Here is a 19621-nt window from a genome sequence, read left to right on the forward strand (position 1 = left end):
AACTCACCCTAAATCCCCTTCGAAGGTAGACGGTACATTGTTTTCTCTCTCCAGTGCAAGCTCCACATATTGTTCATAGCTGTCATCCTTTTTGTCCTTCATGACCCATTCAAGATTGTTCTCTGTCTCTTGTTGTATTTTTCCTATTTTTGTGCCCATATTCTATTGATTGGTTGCGTTTGTTTATGATAAAGTTGACCCTAGAGAAAATGCTCTTTGCAACAGCCCATAGTCTCTTGAGTGTTAGAACTTGCTGCCCTGACCTTGACCAGCAACCTAATAGATTCTGTGGTTGGCTGCTTTTAGAAGGGAGCCAGAGTAGCCTAGCATACGATGCAAAGCTTTACTGTAGCACACAAATCAATAGCAAAAGAGTTTTCTCTTCACACATGGTAGTTTCCATGAGCTATGTTGTAGAGGGCAGCTTGAAAGTGGTTTATGGTGTGTAACGTTTAGCCTCCAGTGAGCAATGTGTCAGTGGTGTGTACAATAGCAATAGTACCTATCTGAGATACACAGGCATCTTTGGTAAGCATACAGTACACACACTCACAAATACAACAAGCTCAACCCCTGATGCACAGAACAACTGTATGTTGTTACTGTTCTGTTCTGTACTGTTCTGCCGTCCACAAACACAAACACACACATACACACACATGCACACACACAATAAAAAAGAGCATCCAAGCACCATGCACAGCATATACAGCACTTTAATGTGACACCAATGACCCAGTCTCTTTGAGTCTGTCTCCCTCAGGCACTGTGTGGGTGGCCAGTGGACATTAATCAAAGTCCATTCTGAGAGCCAGGACAGTGGAGAGTGAAGTCCTTTTACTGGGTTCATCTCTCTGACTGCTACCAGCCATCGAGATACAGTACTGTAGGAGCTCAATACTTCAACTCACATTAATGACTACTGTAGGTCAACTGCAGGTCCTAATTCTAATTCTACACCCTGGAATTATTTAGGTTTGTATATTAAACATGTACTTACACATATCCAAGAAAAAAACTGTATGGATTGTTTAACATGGTTAGGGTCATTGTCCTGCTGGAAGGTGAACCTCAAAACTTTGGAAGACAAACAGGTTTCCCTCAAGAATTTCCCTGTATTTAGTGCCATCCATCATTCCTTCAATTCTGACCAGTTTCTCTGTCCCTGCTGATGAAAAACATTCCCACAGCATAATGCTTCCACCACCATGCTTCACTGTGGGGATGGTGTTCTCAGGGTGATGTGAGGTGTTGGGTTTGCGCCAGACATAGCGTTTTCCTTGATGGCCAAAAAGCTCAATTTTAGTCTCATCTGACCAGAGTACCATCATCCATATGTTTGGGGAGTCTCCCACATGCCTTTTGGCGAACACCAAATGTGTTTGCTTATTTATTTTTTTTAAGCAATGGATTTTTTCTGGCCACTCTTCCGTAAAGCCCAGCTCTGTGGAGTGTACGGCTTAAAGTGGTCCTATGGACAGATACTCCAATCTCCGCTGTGGAGCTTTGCAACTCCTTCAGGGTTATCTTTGCCTCTCTGAATAACACCCTCCGTGCCTGGTCTGTGAGTTTTGGTGAGCGGCCCTCTCTTGGCAGGTTTGTTGTGGTGCCATATTCTTTAAATATTTTAATAATGGATTTAATGGTGGTCCGTGGGATGTTCAAAGTTTTGCATATTTTTTTAGAACCCAACCCTGATCTGTACTTCTCCACAACTTTGTCCCTGACCTGTTTGGAGAGCTCCTTGGTCTTCATGGTGCTCCTTGCTTGGTGGTGCCCCTTGCTTAGTGGTGTTGCAGACTCTGGGGCCTTTCAGAACAGGTGTATATATACTGAGATCATGTGACAGATCATGTGGCACTTAGATTGCACACAAGTGGATTTTATTTAACTAATTATGTGACTTCTAAAGGTAATTGTTTGCAGCAGATCTTATTTAGGGGCTTCATAGCAAAGAGGTTGAATTCATATGCACGCACCCCTTTTCAATTTTCTATTTTGTATAATTTTTTTTACGTTTTTTTTTTCATTTCACACATAAAAATCCATTTAAATTACAGGTTGTAATGCAACAAAATAGGAAAAACGCTACGGGGGATGAATACTTTTGCAAGGCACTGTATAAAGGGGGTACCGGTACCGAGTCAGTGTGCAGGGGTACAGATTAGTTGAGGTAATTTGTACATGTAGGTGGGGTGAAGTGACTATGCATAGATAATAAACAGCGAGTAGCAGCAGTGTACAAAACAAATGGAGGGTGGGTCAATGTAAATAGTCCATTGGCCATTTGATTAATATTAATAAAATATTAACATTACTGCATGTCAACGGCATTGAAAAACTAGTGAATTGACTGGAAACCAGGTGGTATATGCTCCAAATTGCGCTGTGGTTCGATGAGAGCACTTACATTTTGGCAAGGCGGGATGAGTGGTCAAGATGCATGTGGACAAGGCGGAGATGAGTGGCCAAGACCGAGGCGCGCACACAGTCAACAGTAAATGCATCAATTCAGGCTTCAAGTGTAGGCCTAATGAAAATCGCAGAATCTCATTATAATACACGGAAGTGTTTTGTAACATATGTCTCTTTCCATTCATCAAATTGTGGTTGCATAGTGCACTGTTGGGGTTTGGATGCTGAACTTATTTTATGAGTTGACGAATGTACATGGGTGGCCAACAGGAGCGCCTTTGTTAAGTGATTGTTTGACAATCAAATGAAAACATCATGACTGGTTGTGTTTAGGCCACACTAAAAGGCATAGGCAGCTTGTCCATAAGGCTAGGAGAAGCTTTCCCTAAAGTCAATTGAATTCAATTGCCAAAATTATATAGCCTAATTAGCTTACACCCTCTATACAGAAATAAATACAATCATTCAAAATAGGCTACTACACCAGAAAGCATGATGCCACAGAGCATCATTAGCTTCTTAAAAAAAGGCTGTGGATTGTTTTAAATTCATAGCCTACAGATGGAAGGGGCAGCAATGTTTTCAACGTGCAAGGCAAATACCAAATAGGCCTAGTTGATTGATAAGTTGTGACTGTAAGTGAAAAGCAGAGAGACCAGGCATATTGCAATATTTAAAAACACAATCGCAGAAAAACTGTTTGGAAAGCAAATGTCTATTGCTGTAAAGAGATGACAATGAAAATACTCCAATCTGTCTTTAAGTCTGTCTTTGACACCCTAGACCCACTTCAATTTGCTTACCACCCCAATAGATCAACAGATGATGCAATCAGCATCACACTGCACACTGCCCTATCCCATCTGGACAAGAGGAATACCTATGTAAGAATGCTGTTCATTGACTATAGCTCAGCATTCAACACCATAGTACCCTCCAAGCTCATCATTAAGCTCGAGGCCCTGGGTCTGAACCCCACCCTGTGCAACTGGGTCCTGGACTTTCTGACCGGCCGCCCCAAGGTGGTGAAGGAAGAAACAACACCTCCACTTCGCTGATCCTCAACATTGGGGCCCCACAAGGGTACGTGCTCAGCCCCCTCATGTACTCCCTGTTCACCCATGAGTGTGTGGCCACGCACGTCTCCAACTCAATCATCAAGTTTGCAGATGACACAACAGCAGTAGGCTTGATTACCAACAATGACGAGACAGCCTACAGGGAGGAGGTGAGGGCTCTAGGAGTGTGGTGCCAAGAAAATAACCTCTCACTCAATGTCAACAAAACAAAGGAGATGATTGTGGACTTCAAGAAACAGCAAAGGGGGCATCCTTCTATCCACATCGACAGGACCGCAGGGTAGAAGGTGGAAAGCTTCAAGTTCCTCTGTGTACACATCACTGACAAACTGAGATGGTCCATCCACAGAGGCCTGATCACAAAGGAGTGCTGCAGAGATGGTTGAAGAAGGCGCAACAGCTCCTCTTCAACCTCAGGAGGCTGAAGAAATGTGGCTTGGCACCTAAAACCCTCACAAACTTTTACAGATGCATAATTGAGAGCATCCTGTTGGGCTGTATCACCACCCGCAACCACAGGGTTCTCCATAGGTTGGTGGGGTCTGCCCAACGCACAACCGGGGGCAAACTACCTGCCCTCCAGGACATGTACAGCACCCGATATCACAGGAAGGCCAAAAAGATAATCAAGGACAAAAACCACTTGAGTCACTGCCTGTTCACCCCGCTATCATTCAGAAGGCGAGGTCAGTACAGGTGCAGCAAACTTGGTACCGAGAGACTGAAAAACAGATTATATCTCAAGGTCATCAGACTGTTAAATAGCCATCACTAGCAAATTAGAGGCTGCTGCCTATATACATAGACTTGATATCACTGGCCACTTTAATAAATGGAACACTAGTCACTTTAGTAATGTGTACATATTTTGCATTACTCATCTCATGTGTATATACTGTATTCTATACTACTTTACTGTATCTTAGTCTATGCTGCTCTGACATTGCTCGTCCATATAGTTATATATTCTTAATTCCATTCCTTTACTTAGTTTTGTGTGTATTTTGTGTATTATTGTGAAATTGTTAGATATTACTTATTTGATATTACTGCACTGTTGGAGCTAGAAACACAAGCATTTCACTACACCCTCAATAACATCTGCTAAACACGTGTATGTGACCAATAACATTAGATTTGATTTGAAGTTATCAAAATTATCAACTTGATTTGAGTGAACAGTAGCCTAGTATCTTATTGGCACCAGCCTCGATCATTGGCCATATCCCCGGTGAGTGTACATATTCACTGTCTTTATCATTGGGTCAGTGCCACATTTGTTTGTTTTTGGACAACTATGTCTTCCTCCTGGTTAGATCGACGTCATATTGTATGTGTGTCTCCCCTTTCACAGGCCGATTATATGGATCAGACAACAACGGTTTTATTGATCTGTTCGTCAGTGTCAGCAGAGTAGACTACCCTGTAATTTTTGAAGTACTAAAAAAGATTATGCTAATGTCTCCATTCATATAAAGTATAGTAGAATTGCATGAAATGTACTATAAAAGGCCAACAAGAAATGTATCTGATAATCCTATAGGCTAAGCCTACTCTACGCCACTGTGAGCTGCATGGAACAGTCTATTTGCGAACAGTTATTGAGTTATATTATTAACCTAAATGATCACTATCCAATCTAATCATCACATTAGTAATAGTAGGCTATCTTACATAAGTCTGCAAATGCGAGGATGCATGGAATGCTTTATTATAAGGGTGCATGTTCATGGTGAAAATGAGCTTTGCGCCATCGATGTTAAAAGGTATTGCATGCTAAAAATTATATGACAAATCTTTACTAGGCCTAGGCTACTAGGCCCACAGACATCATATACGAAAAGAATAGGGATTCTATATACACTACGGTTCAAAAGTTTGGGGTCACTTAGAAATGTCCTTGTTGTTCAAAGAAAAGCACATTTTTTGTCCACTAAAATAACATCTAAATGATCCGAAATACAGTGCAGACATATTGTTAATGTTGTAAATGACTAGTGTAGCTTGAAACGGCTGATTTTTTATGGAATATCTACATAGGCGTACAGAGGCCTATTATCAGCAACCATCACTCCTGTGTTTCAATGGAATGTTGTGTTAGCTAATCCAAGTTTATCATTTTAAAAGGCTAATTGATCATTAGAAAACCCTTTTGCAATTATGTTAGCACAGCTGAAAACTGGAGCATCAGCATTTGTGGATTCGATTACAGGCTCAAAATGACCAGAAACAGAGAACTTTCTTCTGAAACTTGTCATGCAATTCTTGTTCTGAGAAATTAAAAAACGCGAGAAATTGCCAAGAAACTGAAGATCTCGTACAACGTTGTGTACAACTCCCTTCACAGAACAGCACAAACTGGCTCTAACCAGAATAAAAAGAGGAGTAGGAGGCCCCAGTGCACAAATGAGCAAGAGGACAAGTACATTAGAGTGTCTAGTTTGAGAAACAGACACCTCACAAGTCCTCAACAGGCAGCCTCATTAAATAGTGTCTGCAAAACACCAGTCTCAACGTCAACAGTGAAGAGGCGACTCTGGGATGCTGGCGTTCTAGGCAGCTGCCAGTTGAGGACTTGTGAGGTGTCTGTTTCTCAAACTAGACACTCTAATGTACTTGTCCTCTTGCTCAGTTGTGCACCGGGGCCTTTCTCAGAACAAGAACAGACTGACAAGTTTCAGAAGCAAGTTCTTTATTTCTGGCCGTTTTGAGCCTGTGATATTCCATAAAAAATCTGCCGTTTCCAGGTACAATAGTCAAAACTTGTTTTCTCATGGTTCTCTCTTGTTCACTGCCATCAACCACTGTAGTCTAGTTTATCTACCTGCCTAAGGTCTGTGTCAGCACCTCTGCTGGCGGCTATAGGACAACTCTACCTGTAGGACAGGATATTATTGCTTCCCTTAATCCAATAGTCGCCGGAGCTCATTGCTTAATACTTGTCATCAAATTTGAACAATTGTTCCTAGGATCTGCTCCGAGACTCAGGTTGGCTGTAAGGACAAGTAAACTATGGGGCGACATTCAACGAAGAGCACTACAAATTATATCATCACAAGCAGGGACATGACTGTGCCCGGCATACTAATTCTGCCTCCATTGAATCAACCCAGCCGTGTCTGATACGACCTGTCTGGCTCCCACAGCGTTTCTGAAGCCATTCTACATTCACCTCGGCTATCATGCTATTGCTTTTAAAGCAAGACAATCCACCTGCAACCTCTCTGAAATCCATTCTATACACTATCTCAGTGTCTCGTTGGCGCCACACAATGCAAAGACCTATTGTAGATGACCTGGGCCTGGATTACCAGATAGCGATGGAATTGAGGCTTACGAGTGTTTTAATGATGCATCTTTCCTACAACGGCCAAAGACGTAACATGCGTTTCCCAAAATACCACGCAGAGAGAATGGTCACTAAGTGCATCATTGGAGCATGTGTAAATACTGATAGGATCGAAAGAAAGTGAGCGCAGCACTCGGATTTGCTTTCTCCATTAAAACTGTACCTTAAAATTTGAATTATTTCACAATACTGACAATGGATCACCTCCTAGAGAGATATTACCACCTAAGACTGCAAATATTGAGGTGGCTTATTCTATGCCTACCCAATAAAAATGCACTAAACCACCGATTTGGCACATCATTGCGCAGATGTTAGGCTACACATCATGAAATGTATTGAGAAAAATTATAGACAGTAGCCTACAAGTAACAAAATGGAACTCACTTGATTGAACATGAAATGTATTTCAATATGATTTAAAAAGGCATATAACCAACTATTTATATTTTAATGCAGTCATCTCAGTTTTCATCTGAATCATATTTTTATACATTGCTTGTTTTTATCACTTGCAAAGACATTGGCAACTTTGTGTTTGTAGTCAACTTTTAAAGTTATCAGTGGTCACAGAGAGACAAATAAATCATGTGATTCTATGTTTAGTGAAGATCTTCTGTGTATAAAGTGACTCGGGAGGGAAAAAAACATTTAATGACACACTTAGCTGTTCTACGAGTAGTCTGAGGCAGGTGTTAGATTACGAGCGTATTCAAGTGCAACGTTAATAACGATGGCTTTGGGAAACAGCTACTACGAAGTTTCTAACGATGTATTTAGCCTTAAAACTTCTTACGGCTTGGGGGCAGTATTTCGACGTCTGGATGATAAGCGTGCCCAAAGTAAACTGCCTGTTACTCAGGCCCAGAAGCTAGAATAAGCATACAATAGATTTGGTGGATTTGGAAAGAAAACACTGTAAAGTTTCCAAAACTGTTAAAATAATGTCTGTGAGTATAACAGAACTGATATGGCAGGCAAAAACCTGAGGATAATCCATCCAGGAAGTGGGATTTTTTGATGTGGGTACTTTTCAATTGAATGCCTATAGAGTATCTAATGGGTTAGGACCCAGATTGCAGTTCCTATGGCTTCCACTAGATGTCAACAGTCTTTAGACATTGTTTCAGGCTTGTTTTCTGAAAAATGAAGAAGAATGAGACCTTTTTGTCAGTGGACTGAGGAAGAATGCAGAGCTGGTTTGCGCGCGTGACCGACTGTGCGCCCTTTGTTGTTTTTCCTTTCTATTGAATACGCTATTGTCCGGTTGAAATATTATCGATTATTTAGACAATTGACAACCTGAGGATTAATTATAAACATCGTTAACATGTTTCGACGAACTTTACCGGTACTATTAGGATGTATTCGTCTGCATGTTTTGACCACCTTTGAGCCAGTGGATTACTGAACACAACGCGCCAACAAAATTGAGTTTTTGGGATATAAAGAGGGACTTTATCGAGCAAAACAAACATTTATTGTGTAGCTGGGACTCTTTTGACTGCAACCATATGAAGATCTTCAAAGATAAGTGATTAATTTTGTCGCTATTTCTGACTTTTGTAATTCCTTTACTTGGTTGTAAAATGTTTGTATGCTTTTGTAAGCGGGGCGCTGTCCTCAGATAATCACATGGTATGCTTTTGTCGTAAAGCCTTTTTGAAATCTGACAAAGCGGCTGGATTAACAAGAAGTTAATCTTTAAGCCGATGTATAACACTTGTATTTTTTGTAAATGTTTATTATGACTATTTCTGTATTTTGAATTTGGCACTCTGAAACTTCACCGGATGTTGTTGAGGTGGGTCGCTAGCGGAACGCCTGTGCCAGAAAGGTTTTAAGAGGCTTTTGGGAAACCGGGCTTAGGATGTTTTCAGGTTGATGTTTATTGTCATGAATCTTGCTCTGGATACAGAACTGAGCGACTTCCGCTAGATGAGCTGTGCCAGCTAGTGCCCACTCTGCAGGGCTGCCTCCAGAACAAGATTCATGATGTAAAACATTAACCTGCAGGTTGCTTGGGGTTTACCGTAGTGATCGTTTAGGCCAGGGATCATTAACTAGATATAGCTGCGGCCCGATGGTCAGGATGTCGGAACATAATTACAAATCATTTTAGATTGCAAAGAAGCCCAAACAGATATAAGATATGAGTAAAAAATAATCATTTCAAACCTTACTTACATTTGTATACGATCACATAGATTTCTCTATTATGCGTGGGAATACTTTGGAACTGATATAAACATTTAAATCACTTGGAGCTGATTTTAGAAATCTTGCTGGGCCAAATAAAATCAGCTGCGGGCCAAATTCGGCCCGTTGGCCGCCAGTTGGGTAACCCTGCTTTAGGCCATTACAAGAGGCTGTTTTTGCTGGTAAACACATTTGCCCTATTAAATAACATTAGACATTTTTACCACACCTCAGAAAAAGGGAAATAAATTAATACAACCAACATGGAACTGGTAATAACCAGTAGTAAATGTTCAGCTCTGGCCATCAAACTGCAATCTTGCTCCCTCTTTTACACGCAGACACGCCTTTTTATCGTTCACACGAACAACGTGGTAATTCTGTCTGTAAAAGCCAAGTGAGAGAGAGCCGAGCGGTTTAAGATGGGCACACTAAAAACCCAAAAGCCAACATAAAACAGTCCTTTGGTAACATATACTCTGTAATTAACTCTGTGGTGAAATCTATGTCCCCTCCATCTCTGCTGTTTGTGTTTTATTTAATGTGATAGTGCATTGATTTTAAGCTCTTAATTAAGTTGGTAATAAGAGCTTAAGAGGGCTCTGTGAGGGTTGAGAGTGAAAAATCGCATATTAATGATCAGGGCCACTCAGCCCATTGCTGATTCAGTCTAATACCAGGCTGAATGGAGGTCCACACACAGAGAAAGGCTGATTTCACTGGCCCTGCCTCTTTATCCTATCAAACATACAGCTAGACAGATACAGACTGCAGAATGCATCAAATGGCGTTCCAAGGTCACAATCTTCACCTGCAAGTCAAAATGGAAGCATTTGACTATAAAAAAATTGGAAATGAGAAGTGAAACGGGAATATAAAATGCATTTCCTGTTCATTCATTTCCTTTATGGGGATAGGGTTTGAGAACAGAAGTATATGCAAAGGGGTCAACATCAACCAAAGTGTGCTCTAGCTGGCAGGAATTATTTGAATTTCTGATCAACCTTCATTCCCAGTATTTCACTTCCATATTCATACCAGCTCTCCCCAGAGATAACCTTGGAGAACCAACCGTCTTACTCCAAAGAGGCCAAATGCTTATGAGAACAGAAGACATGGTGGAGAGGCAGCGGTAGCTCTACCTAAGGTGCTCATTTGAGTTCAAACTAAGATATTGTGGATCACACACCTAGGTGACAGAGGTTTCATTCCGACTGCGGTGATAACCCATATCCAAGCACTTCTCTTATAGCCAGTGGCTATTCCACCTCCTGCTGTCTGCTCTGCACAGTGAGTACGCCTCCCTCCCTCCCTCCCTCCACTGCTCTGCTCTTCTCCCCACAACTGACCCATAAAGCCATGGGAGTACATGATCCCCATGTCTAACAGGCCTCTGGCCTACTTCTCCTGGCAGGAGGGGTCATGATCTGTCCAACAAGGTTCACACAACATCTTCAGGTCTTTAACATTTGCAACAAAAACACAACACCAGACGAACGAGGGGGAGACAGAAGAGAGTGTGGCACATTTTCAAGTGTTTCTGACCTTAAAAAACAAGAGGCAGCCCTATCGATGTACAAACTCAGACCTCTCTCTCCGGTTGTCCCACAGAGCCTCTGTAGAGGACAAGGCATCCCTAAAACATGGAAGTACTGATTTGTTTAAATCTTCACAGAGTGTAGCTCAATAAAATGTTAAACTGCTGCTTACTTTGCCAGGGGGAGCGGAGTGCCGCAGGAGCATTGGGCTGAGACCAGAGTCAAACATCTACTTATGCAAATGTAAATGGAGAAAGGAGAAGGGAAGGGGTGGTGGAGAATAGAAGGTAAGGTACAATGGCTTCAATACAGGAGATTCAGATTAATGTGCAGGCCATTTGTTAAGGATGGAGAGAGAATAAACAATTAGAATAATTACATTTCCAACTCTGCTTAATGCTAGTGAGAAGGAGCCCTGAGCTTCTGGGGTAAGCTTGTTAGTGGCATCTTCAGCAAAGTAAAGTATAGCTAGATTCACTTAACAGAATTTCATTACCTATAAAGGGCAGCCTGAACAGAATAAATTACTAGCCTGTATAGTGAATGGTATTAGGAAAGACATTCCTTATGCCTTTTAAAACCAGTACTGTTTACACTCGTGTGCACTGTAGATAGCTAGCAGTTGATATGCTAGCTATCTCTGGAGCAGGTTCTAGCTCAGTCACTGGCTTCGTTTCTGCCATGAGAGCCTGTGGTGCAGCATGTTGGCATCTGTAACCTTGGCAGTGGCCCTGTGAGAAAGATCTACAGCCAATAGATAGGTGCACCATATAGTGTATTACTGCGCCGGTCAGGAGTTTAATCTGTTGGAGTGGACAGTGCTGCTGTTAGGAGCAGGGCGGATGGACATCTTGTATGTCAAGGCGGATAGATCACAGTCCTCATCATCTCACTGAACACAATGTGACAATGTACGCAGCCAAACACGTGATGGGTGGCGGGGACATATAGCGTCCCGTAAGGGCGGCTGAGATGCCACTCCCTTGGCTCTGGCCATTCTAAGGCGTCGACGTCTGCTGAGAAGCACAACATAAATCATACAGACAATATGGAACCTTTTGCTCTGAATAACACTCAACCAACCACCCATCAACCCCCACCGTTCCATTACTCACACATAGGGTCACACGCACACACAAGTGCACGCACGTGCACACACACACACACACTGGTGTTATAGTCAGTCATGCCTCTGCATTAGCTGTGGAGAGCCACGGTAGGAGTCAGGGTGAACTGTGACCAGGAAATCTCAATAACATCTTCACATTGCCATTCAACTAATCAAGCTGACGCCAACCCCAATTGACTGTCTGCAACCAACAGTTGACCTCCCCATCTCTCCCTCAAGACCTGTCCGATTACACTTAAGTACTGTACAGGCAGAGGCCCCCTGCTCTTAATGAAGCAGCCATTTTTATTAGTGAGTCAAAGAGATGGCTATCTTCTCCAGTGTGAGAGGATCTGAGCTCCTGTGCTCCATTGGCTGTAATAATTCAGATAAACTGCAGACGTACAAACCTTTAGCTGATAATTGACTCCAAAGCCTTCTGTATTCCCCAGGGTTTTGAATTTGATGACCAATGTGGGGAACATTTGCCATTCGCTTCATGACTACTTTCCCTCAGATCTTATTTCATTGTCCTCAGTGTGCAAAAAATGCTGCAAGTCAAAACGACAGACTAAAATTAATAACGACACCCCATGAATTAGTAGCAAGTGCAATTTAATAAATAAACATCTAAATCTTGCCTTGAGCTCCGCATTCAATATTTGAATGCTTTGTCGCTCGTAATTTTCCAAGCCACATTTAGAATCATATTATGGCGTCGTTGCTCGAGCCAGACCCTGGAAATGTTGCATAATGGTACAACTCTGTGAAGTATTTGAGTCCTGGTAAAGATTCAAATTGTAAAGATAAATTTTAAACTGCCTGGTTTCATAAACCAGACCTTGAGAAAAATCTTCTTATTAAAGATCATAGGAAAGTAATGCAAGGTAATGATGTCAACACTGGGGGCATGAAATAGATCAATATGTCTATTAGAGTGTCTGATCCCCACTAATGACTAGGAAGGTTATATCAGTCATTGGTTTACCAATACAAAATCAATGTACTCTGGTAAAGAAGATATCAGCAAACTCAGTCCTATTTCACCCAAATGCAAACAGAACACTTGGCTCAACTCATTAGTGTCATACTCACCAAAGAGACAAAATTACACCATTCCCCATTTTAATTTAATGTGTGACTTCCCTAATGGGAAATATTCAAACTTGACTAATGTTGTCTTATCAATTTGCTCAATGAACCCAATGAGTCTGAGTCTGACCGTCACCACAGCTGTATTACGTAATATGACTTTGCCCTCTGCCATCCTCCATCAGCTCTGTGACTCTGGGTGCATCCCAAATGGCACCCTATTCCCTACATTGCATAACTTTTTACCAGAGCACTATGGGCCTTATAGAAAAGTTGTGCACTATATAGGGAATAAGGTGCATTTTGGGACACAGCCTCTGTCTCATCCCCCTGTTCACCCCTTAATATAAGCCATGACCGCGTGGCTAATTGCTGTGTTTCACGCCTGTGTCAGGTAGAGGAGCTGTGCTAAACAAGGAGATAGCCACAGTACAGCACAGTCACCGTGACCATTAGGGTCAAACAGATTGTAGCAATATCCCAACTTCATGAGATGAGCCGAGCACTGCAGAACAGAAGTAAAAAAAAAAATGAGATTCATATTTTCTATTGACAAAGGCTGGTAACAGAGATGATTAGGACAATGAGCATGTGCTACAAAAATGCTGAAAGACTGGGGAACAATCAGCTTACACATCAGTCTGACTAACTCAATGGAGAAAACAGAAAAGTTGTAAGGCACACTGTGTGTAGAGTTAATTCACTAACAATGGGCATACAGCTCAGTTGGTAGAGTGTGGCGCTTACTACGCCAGGATAGTGGGTTGGATTCCTGGTACCACCCATACTTAAAATGTAAGTCGTTTTGGATGTAAGTTTCTTTGGATAAAAGCGTCTGCTAAATGGCATATATAACTATTGTTATGTATGTCAAGGAGACAACATTCGGGTTTGAAGTGTTAAAAAAAAGGACACTCCAGTGATCAAGTGACCCTGACAGACGCCAGAAATAGAGCAGCGTCTTAACTAACAGCTTGGGTTCCTGTGCTTGTTACATGATTCGTTGTTAATGTGAGACAGAGTGAGGCAGTGACTCTTCATAGAGAAAACATTCTGTTATTTAGATTAGGTACATTACCCTCCTGTGCCCTGGGCAAACAAGTAAACACTCAGGACAAATCAACAGCATAACTCAGGTTACAGCACAACATGAAGCAAAACATGGCAGTTTAACAGAAAGTATTTGAAAGTGATACAATACCTTCGGCCCATTAGCCAATCAGTCTCTCATGTACAAACTAAAATACATGTTTGTAACAGCAACTCACTTCTATCAACCCCCACCATCTCCTTGAACCAAAGAAAGGAAAATAACTCCTTCTTCAATATTGGTTCATCTAAAAGCCCTTGTTTGAGTAACAGGACCATTCAATCTTCTCAATGCCACTCAACACTTGATTTGACAATGAAAACTTATGAATAGTATGTATGAAGTATGAATTTGAGCCTGTCAAGTAAACTCATAGCTCTGTAGCTCTTCAGAGGTGAATGTTTGTTCACCACACTCTTTCACTTCTTCGACAACTTCACTATAATTTGCAACAGGATGTTGAGAACTCTATCTCTATTTCTCAGAATATATTTTTAATTGTTGTCTATCTGCCTTTCTCCTTATCTAAATGCTGCCCCATGCTCTGCATCTCTAAGCAGACAAACAGTAGACATTCAAACGGAATCAACTCATCTATCTGTTGGCAGTCTACAGTATTTAATCCTTAATTCAATAATAATTTTCAATGGGACATCAACAATGGCCAGACAGCATGACCCATGGAATGATTGTTTAAAATACAAATCAAAAGTGTAGTATGGAAGCACTATCGCGGTATTGTTAGAAAGGGGTAAAGATAAAGATTTAGTTTGGGGCGCCAGGCAGGTATTAACCCTGCCGAAAGGAAAAGAGTAGGATAGAGAGAGTACCACTTTCTAAATATTCATATGATGGACATGGAGCCGGCCTGCAGAGCAGTACAAAGTATTGCTGTTGTTGTCAAAGCTTTCTGGCTTTCATCTCTACAAAGAGGAACACACGGTCACCAACAGGCCAGGCCACCAAACCATGATGAGTGTGAAACCCATCAGAGCCTGTGCATCGCTTACCAAAAACAGATAAATAAAATATCACTTTTTAATTGCATAGTGAGATTAGTTCTCACTGAATCAGAATTGACCATATTAGTACAGATGTCGGATCTTAATTTGACCCATTTCGTCCCAGGAGGAAAATAATCCTGCAGCAGGAGGATTTTAATATCTGAAGAAATATTTAGAATCATCGCCAGGGTGCAGCTGAAGGCGTTGTTTGTATACAATGCACACTGTACCTACATTGTAACTTATGTAGGCTATGTGCAGCCTACAGCACGTCTCGTGGATCAACGTAAAATTTTTATGCATATTTATTGCCTTACCTCTCTTATCCTACCTCATTTGCACATGCTGTATATAGATTTTTCTACTGTACTATTGATTGCATGTTTGTTTACTCCATGTGTAACTCTGTGTTGTATGTGTCGAACTGCTTTGCTTTATCTTGGCCAGGTCGCAGTTGCAAATGAGAACTTGTTCTCAACTAGCCTGCCTGGTTAAATAAAGGTGAAATAAAATAAATAAAAATTCATTCCGCGTGGTTACAGAGTTAAGACAGAAACAACTTAAAGGTTAACAGTTTAGGGAATAATTGTGGTTAAGGTTAATACTGTGGTTTGAAACAAAATAATTATAAATGATGTGCCTATGTATTATGAATATTCATAGTATTCTTAGTGCTTGCTAGAGTGAACTGCCGTAACACAGTGGTCTAGGCAGCGCACTCCGGCTCAAAGCTTCATGAGTTTTCACCCAGTGCTGGGCGATATAGTGACCAGCCTGAGCCTACAATAGGCCCACAAGTTAATTATTTATTGAAATGTTTTCAAGAAGTTAACAAATAGTCTGATCATTTACACAACAAAGAAAAGTGTCTCAGCTCAACGAAATTGCCTTTGGATGGGCTCAAACGCATGAACACCTTGACAGCTTTACGAAATGAAATATTAAAACCACATAATACAAGCTTTCAATCCACACCAAAGACCAGAACTATATTGACAAAGTATACATACATAGCCTGCCTAACTATAAAACGTGGATGAGTATACACACTGGATGGAAGTACATCGTTCTACAGCAGGCCTACATCTGTAAATCAACTGATGGCCCAAATCAACTCAGCCAAAAAAACACAGTAGTTTATTAACGGTTTTCACACCTTTCATTATGTGACATTGTATAGGCTAACGTTCCATACAATAGAAATCAAGTATTTCATTGTTTACCAGAGCAAATCTACGGTGTCGATTTACCTGACACTTTGTATGAATGGAAACTAATGTTGGTGTACTGTAGCCTACTGTTATTATTTTATTTGTTTCCTATTTATGTTATCCAAAAGTGTCTGGTATGGTCATTTCTTATCAAGGGGGTAAAATATCCCTGGACTGTCCATATTTGAAATGTGTAACTTAATCAATCGGGGGGATAAGTCAATCATAGGGATTAAGTTATTTGTGCCAGAAGGACATGGGCCAGAATAGAACCCACACCGACTCGACAGGCCTATATGTGCGCACTGAAGGCAGCTGCCCCAACGGCTAGACAAACCCACGATTAAACTACATTTTAACCTTAGGATACACTTGATACCTGTATGTCGTAGCCTAGTAGAGACCAATATATATCTTGTGTTATTAAGCTATAAAATGTGAGTTGTTGATCTGTATGGCTGCATTTCAGATACATTTTTTTATATTTTAATGTTGCAGTAATAGGACCTAGGCCTAGCGTTTGAGCGAGCCAGAGATACAATTGTTTTGATAGCAAGCCCTGATTCCAATGTCTCGACTGCCCCCGCATTGGAAAGAAAGAGAACTGATGAAGTTCATTTGAATTTCCTGATGCAGCAGGAAAATTCTCTGCAACAAAAGAGTGATCAAGTTAAGATCAGACATCTGTATATCACTGCTGAAGCCTAAGGTGAACATGCCTTCATAAAGATCTCTTGGTTTGCTACATGACATGAAGAAAATTGTCTCATGCACAACTGTGTAACCAGTGAATTTAGATGGCCTAGTATGCACATTACTGTATACTCTGCACATGCATATTTATGTTGAAGATACATTAGTCCATCACCATGCCACAATAAATCATTCACCAATATCTTGCTATGATACCCAATTACACTAGACCTGTCAATGTCCTATCAGGATTAATGGCGTTGTGTGTAAATTAATATCTGACCTGTACTGCCATCTACAGGAAAACAGTCCAGAGGGTAACAACCACTCGGTTTGGCAGTGCCACTAATTGAGTGAACTTGAAAACGCTATCTCAGACTATCCTTTATTATCCCAATCACTGTTATCAGGAGATAAGCAAGCAATTTGAGGGCAGGCCTACATTGTGTCATCATTAATATGCACTATACAGAGAGGGGGGGGGGTCAGATATGAACTGTACTGTCATTGCAGGAGACCCCAAATATACATTGAATATGAATATTGAATATTGATACATATTAAATGCATTGAATATGAACGTGTCATACAGTCATACATCTAATGTTGTGAGTATCCAACCAGTGCCTTGACCCTTACCAAGTGTGTGAGAACTGTTGATGTTGCTAGTTGTGGCATTGATTTACTGTGTAAAATTGTACTCAAGCTAGAGTTTCATTTAGTGAGAGAGATGAGGCAAATGATGCCGTACTGTGCCTTGTGACTTGTGCCTCCGCGCGCAGTGCTGATGATTTCAATTGAAAAGCCATGCTCCGCCATTGCCTCTGCTCTGCAAACTGTCAGCACCATGGACAGCGACGCAGTGTTTTCTAATGGGGCGACTAGAGCTTGCCGGGCTTAAAGGTGGAATAATAGCCTATGTGAGAGAAATCGTAAAACACTGGGGAAGTTGGCAAAGCTGTATACTTCTTATTTTAGCAATCGTTAATTAAATGAGAATGAACAACACATTATAACATATCTGATACCACCAAATTTCGTTACCAATTTCGCTATGGAGATCAACTAGGCCTGGAGTTTATTTTCAGATTTATTCGTTTAATTTGTAAATTACATTCCCTGTCTTAAAAGCTAGTTTATTCATTCAATTACAATGCTGTGGAGGGGAAACTATACTTTTTCTAAATAAGAAATGATAATCAGATATGATCAGTTTGTTCATCTAGTGAAATTTGATCTCACTTGGAATTATCGACCTCCATGTAATATAATACATACTCACTCAGTTACTCATTATCCCGCTCTCGCTCGCACGCACGCACACACACACGAATCACTCAGAAATGGCAACTTTGTTTCCCCTTTATAGTTGTCCTCCAGAGGCGTGAATCTACTTTGCATTATGCAAAATAAATAATGAATGAAGAATGGCCTTATAAACATAATAGATCACACGAGCTAACATAAATCATTAAAGGATGTAAATAACGATGTATTTATTTTGTATTTAACCTTTATTGAACTATGATGATAGCTTAATAAAAACATACCTGAGTTATAGAAGAATCTTTATATTGCTCGTCGACTCAGAGCAATCCTTGGAGTTTTCGAGTTATTTTGAACCAGACATCAGGCATGTCCAATTAATACATAGTTAATGATGTTTGAACCTTGCGATGACTGAGACAACAGGAGTGGCAAAGGTTTTTCAATGGCACCCGGTTTCTGCCGTCAATACTCCCAATTAGCTGTATCGACGACCAGTTTACTTTTTTTCTCCGAATGTCTTGGACAGGCTACATTTGGTGCAACCGTTATCCCTTCCCAAAGTTTGAAGGTAAAACAGCCGACTCCCGCTCCTCCTACAGTTGCTGTGTTTTTGACAGTGAACGGAATATCAAGCAGAATAGAGTCCGGTGAAGAAACCAAGTCAGGTCTGACGTTCCAAGGAGAGCGCCGCCGACGTGGTTTAAAACGGTATTTTGATAGACCAAGTCCAGACAAATTACCCAACTCTAATAATCACCGATGTTGATATGAAAAGATTGGCAGTTAACCGCACAAATCCTACATGAGGCAGGCTGCGGTGCATCTCTGCTGCCGTAACACAACTGATGTGGGATTCTGCAGAAAGCAGCGCGAACGTGCGAATGACGCAGATGATGTTTAATCAGGCAAGAGCAGCTCTGGGCCAGAGTGTTAACACAGGTTCAATCTCAAACTTACAATCAAACCGTTACGTTTATTTTAGCTGAATACATTCATTGAGATTCCCTATGTGCACATATGATTTTTGACCATTGTCTTTGAATGGCATCTCAACATTATTCTGAGTAAAATAATAATATAATTATAAATGGGTTTAGCACATACTGTCTAAAGCTTTAGAGACCCGTTTTAGAGCCACAGAATTACTATTTCACAATGGATAGTGGATGGTTGCTTTGAGATTCAGTTAAAGAATCACAACTTGTTTTCCGAAAGGAATAGGATTTCCCTGGGTATTTCCCCATAAGGGTTTGATGTTCCCAAGTGTAGGATACATCATATTCTGTTCAAAACCTAAGGAAAAGACCAGCCCCATTGAGGAAATACAATAACCATTCTCTATCTCAATCTCAAGATTTGAACTCATGCCTGTGTAGTAGAGGAACTGTTTCGCACCTGAGTAGGTGTTTTGTTGCTTGAGTCCATTTCCAACAGTAATTAGCCAATGATTTAGGACACCCAATACTCTACATTGCAGATACTGTTAACAGCAGCGATATATATTCATCCTCATTATGTGTTTCCTTCTAAAGAAACGTTGTTTTTATTATAAACAGCAGAGAGTGAGAGTGAGA

At 40.9% G+C, this 19621-nt stretch overlaps 1 protein-coding gene across 1 annotated transcript in view; it reads right to left on the reverse strand.

Moving 5' to 3' along the window:
• The window catches only part of LOC106584306 (neuroligin-1), a 357882-nt gene extending 338989 nt beyond the window's left edge, over positions 1-18893 (reverse strand). Inside the window, exon 1 of the mRNA XM_045705996.1 lies at positions 18329-18893. The gene's annotated coding sequence lies outside the window, so the exon portion shown is untranslated. The remainder of the gene's footprint in view (positions 1-18328) is intronic.
• Between the last annotated feature and the right edge of the window lie 728 nt (positions 18894-19621).

This window comes from Salmo salar, chromosome ssa23 (assembly GCF_905237065.1).
Source record: "Salmo salar chromosome ssa23, Ssal_v3.1, whole genome shotgun sequence".
Lineage (NCBI taxonomy): Eukaryota > Metazoa > Chordata > Actinopteri > Salmoniformes > Salmonidae > Salmo > Salmo salar.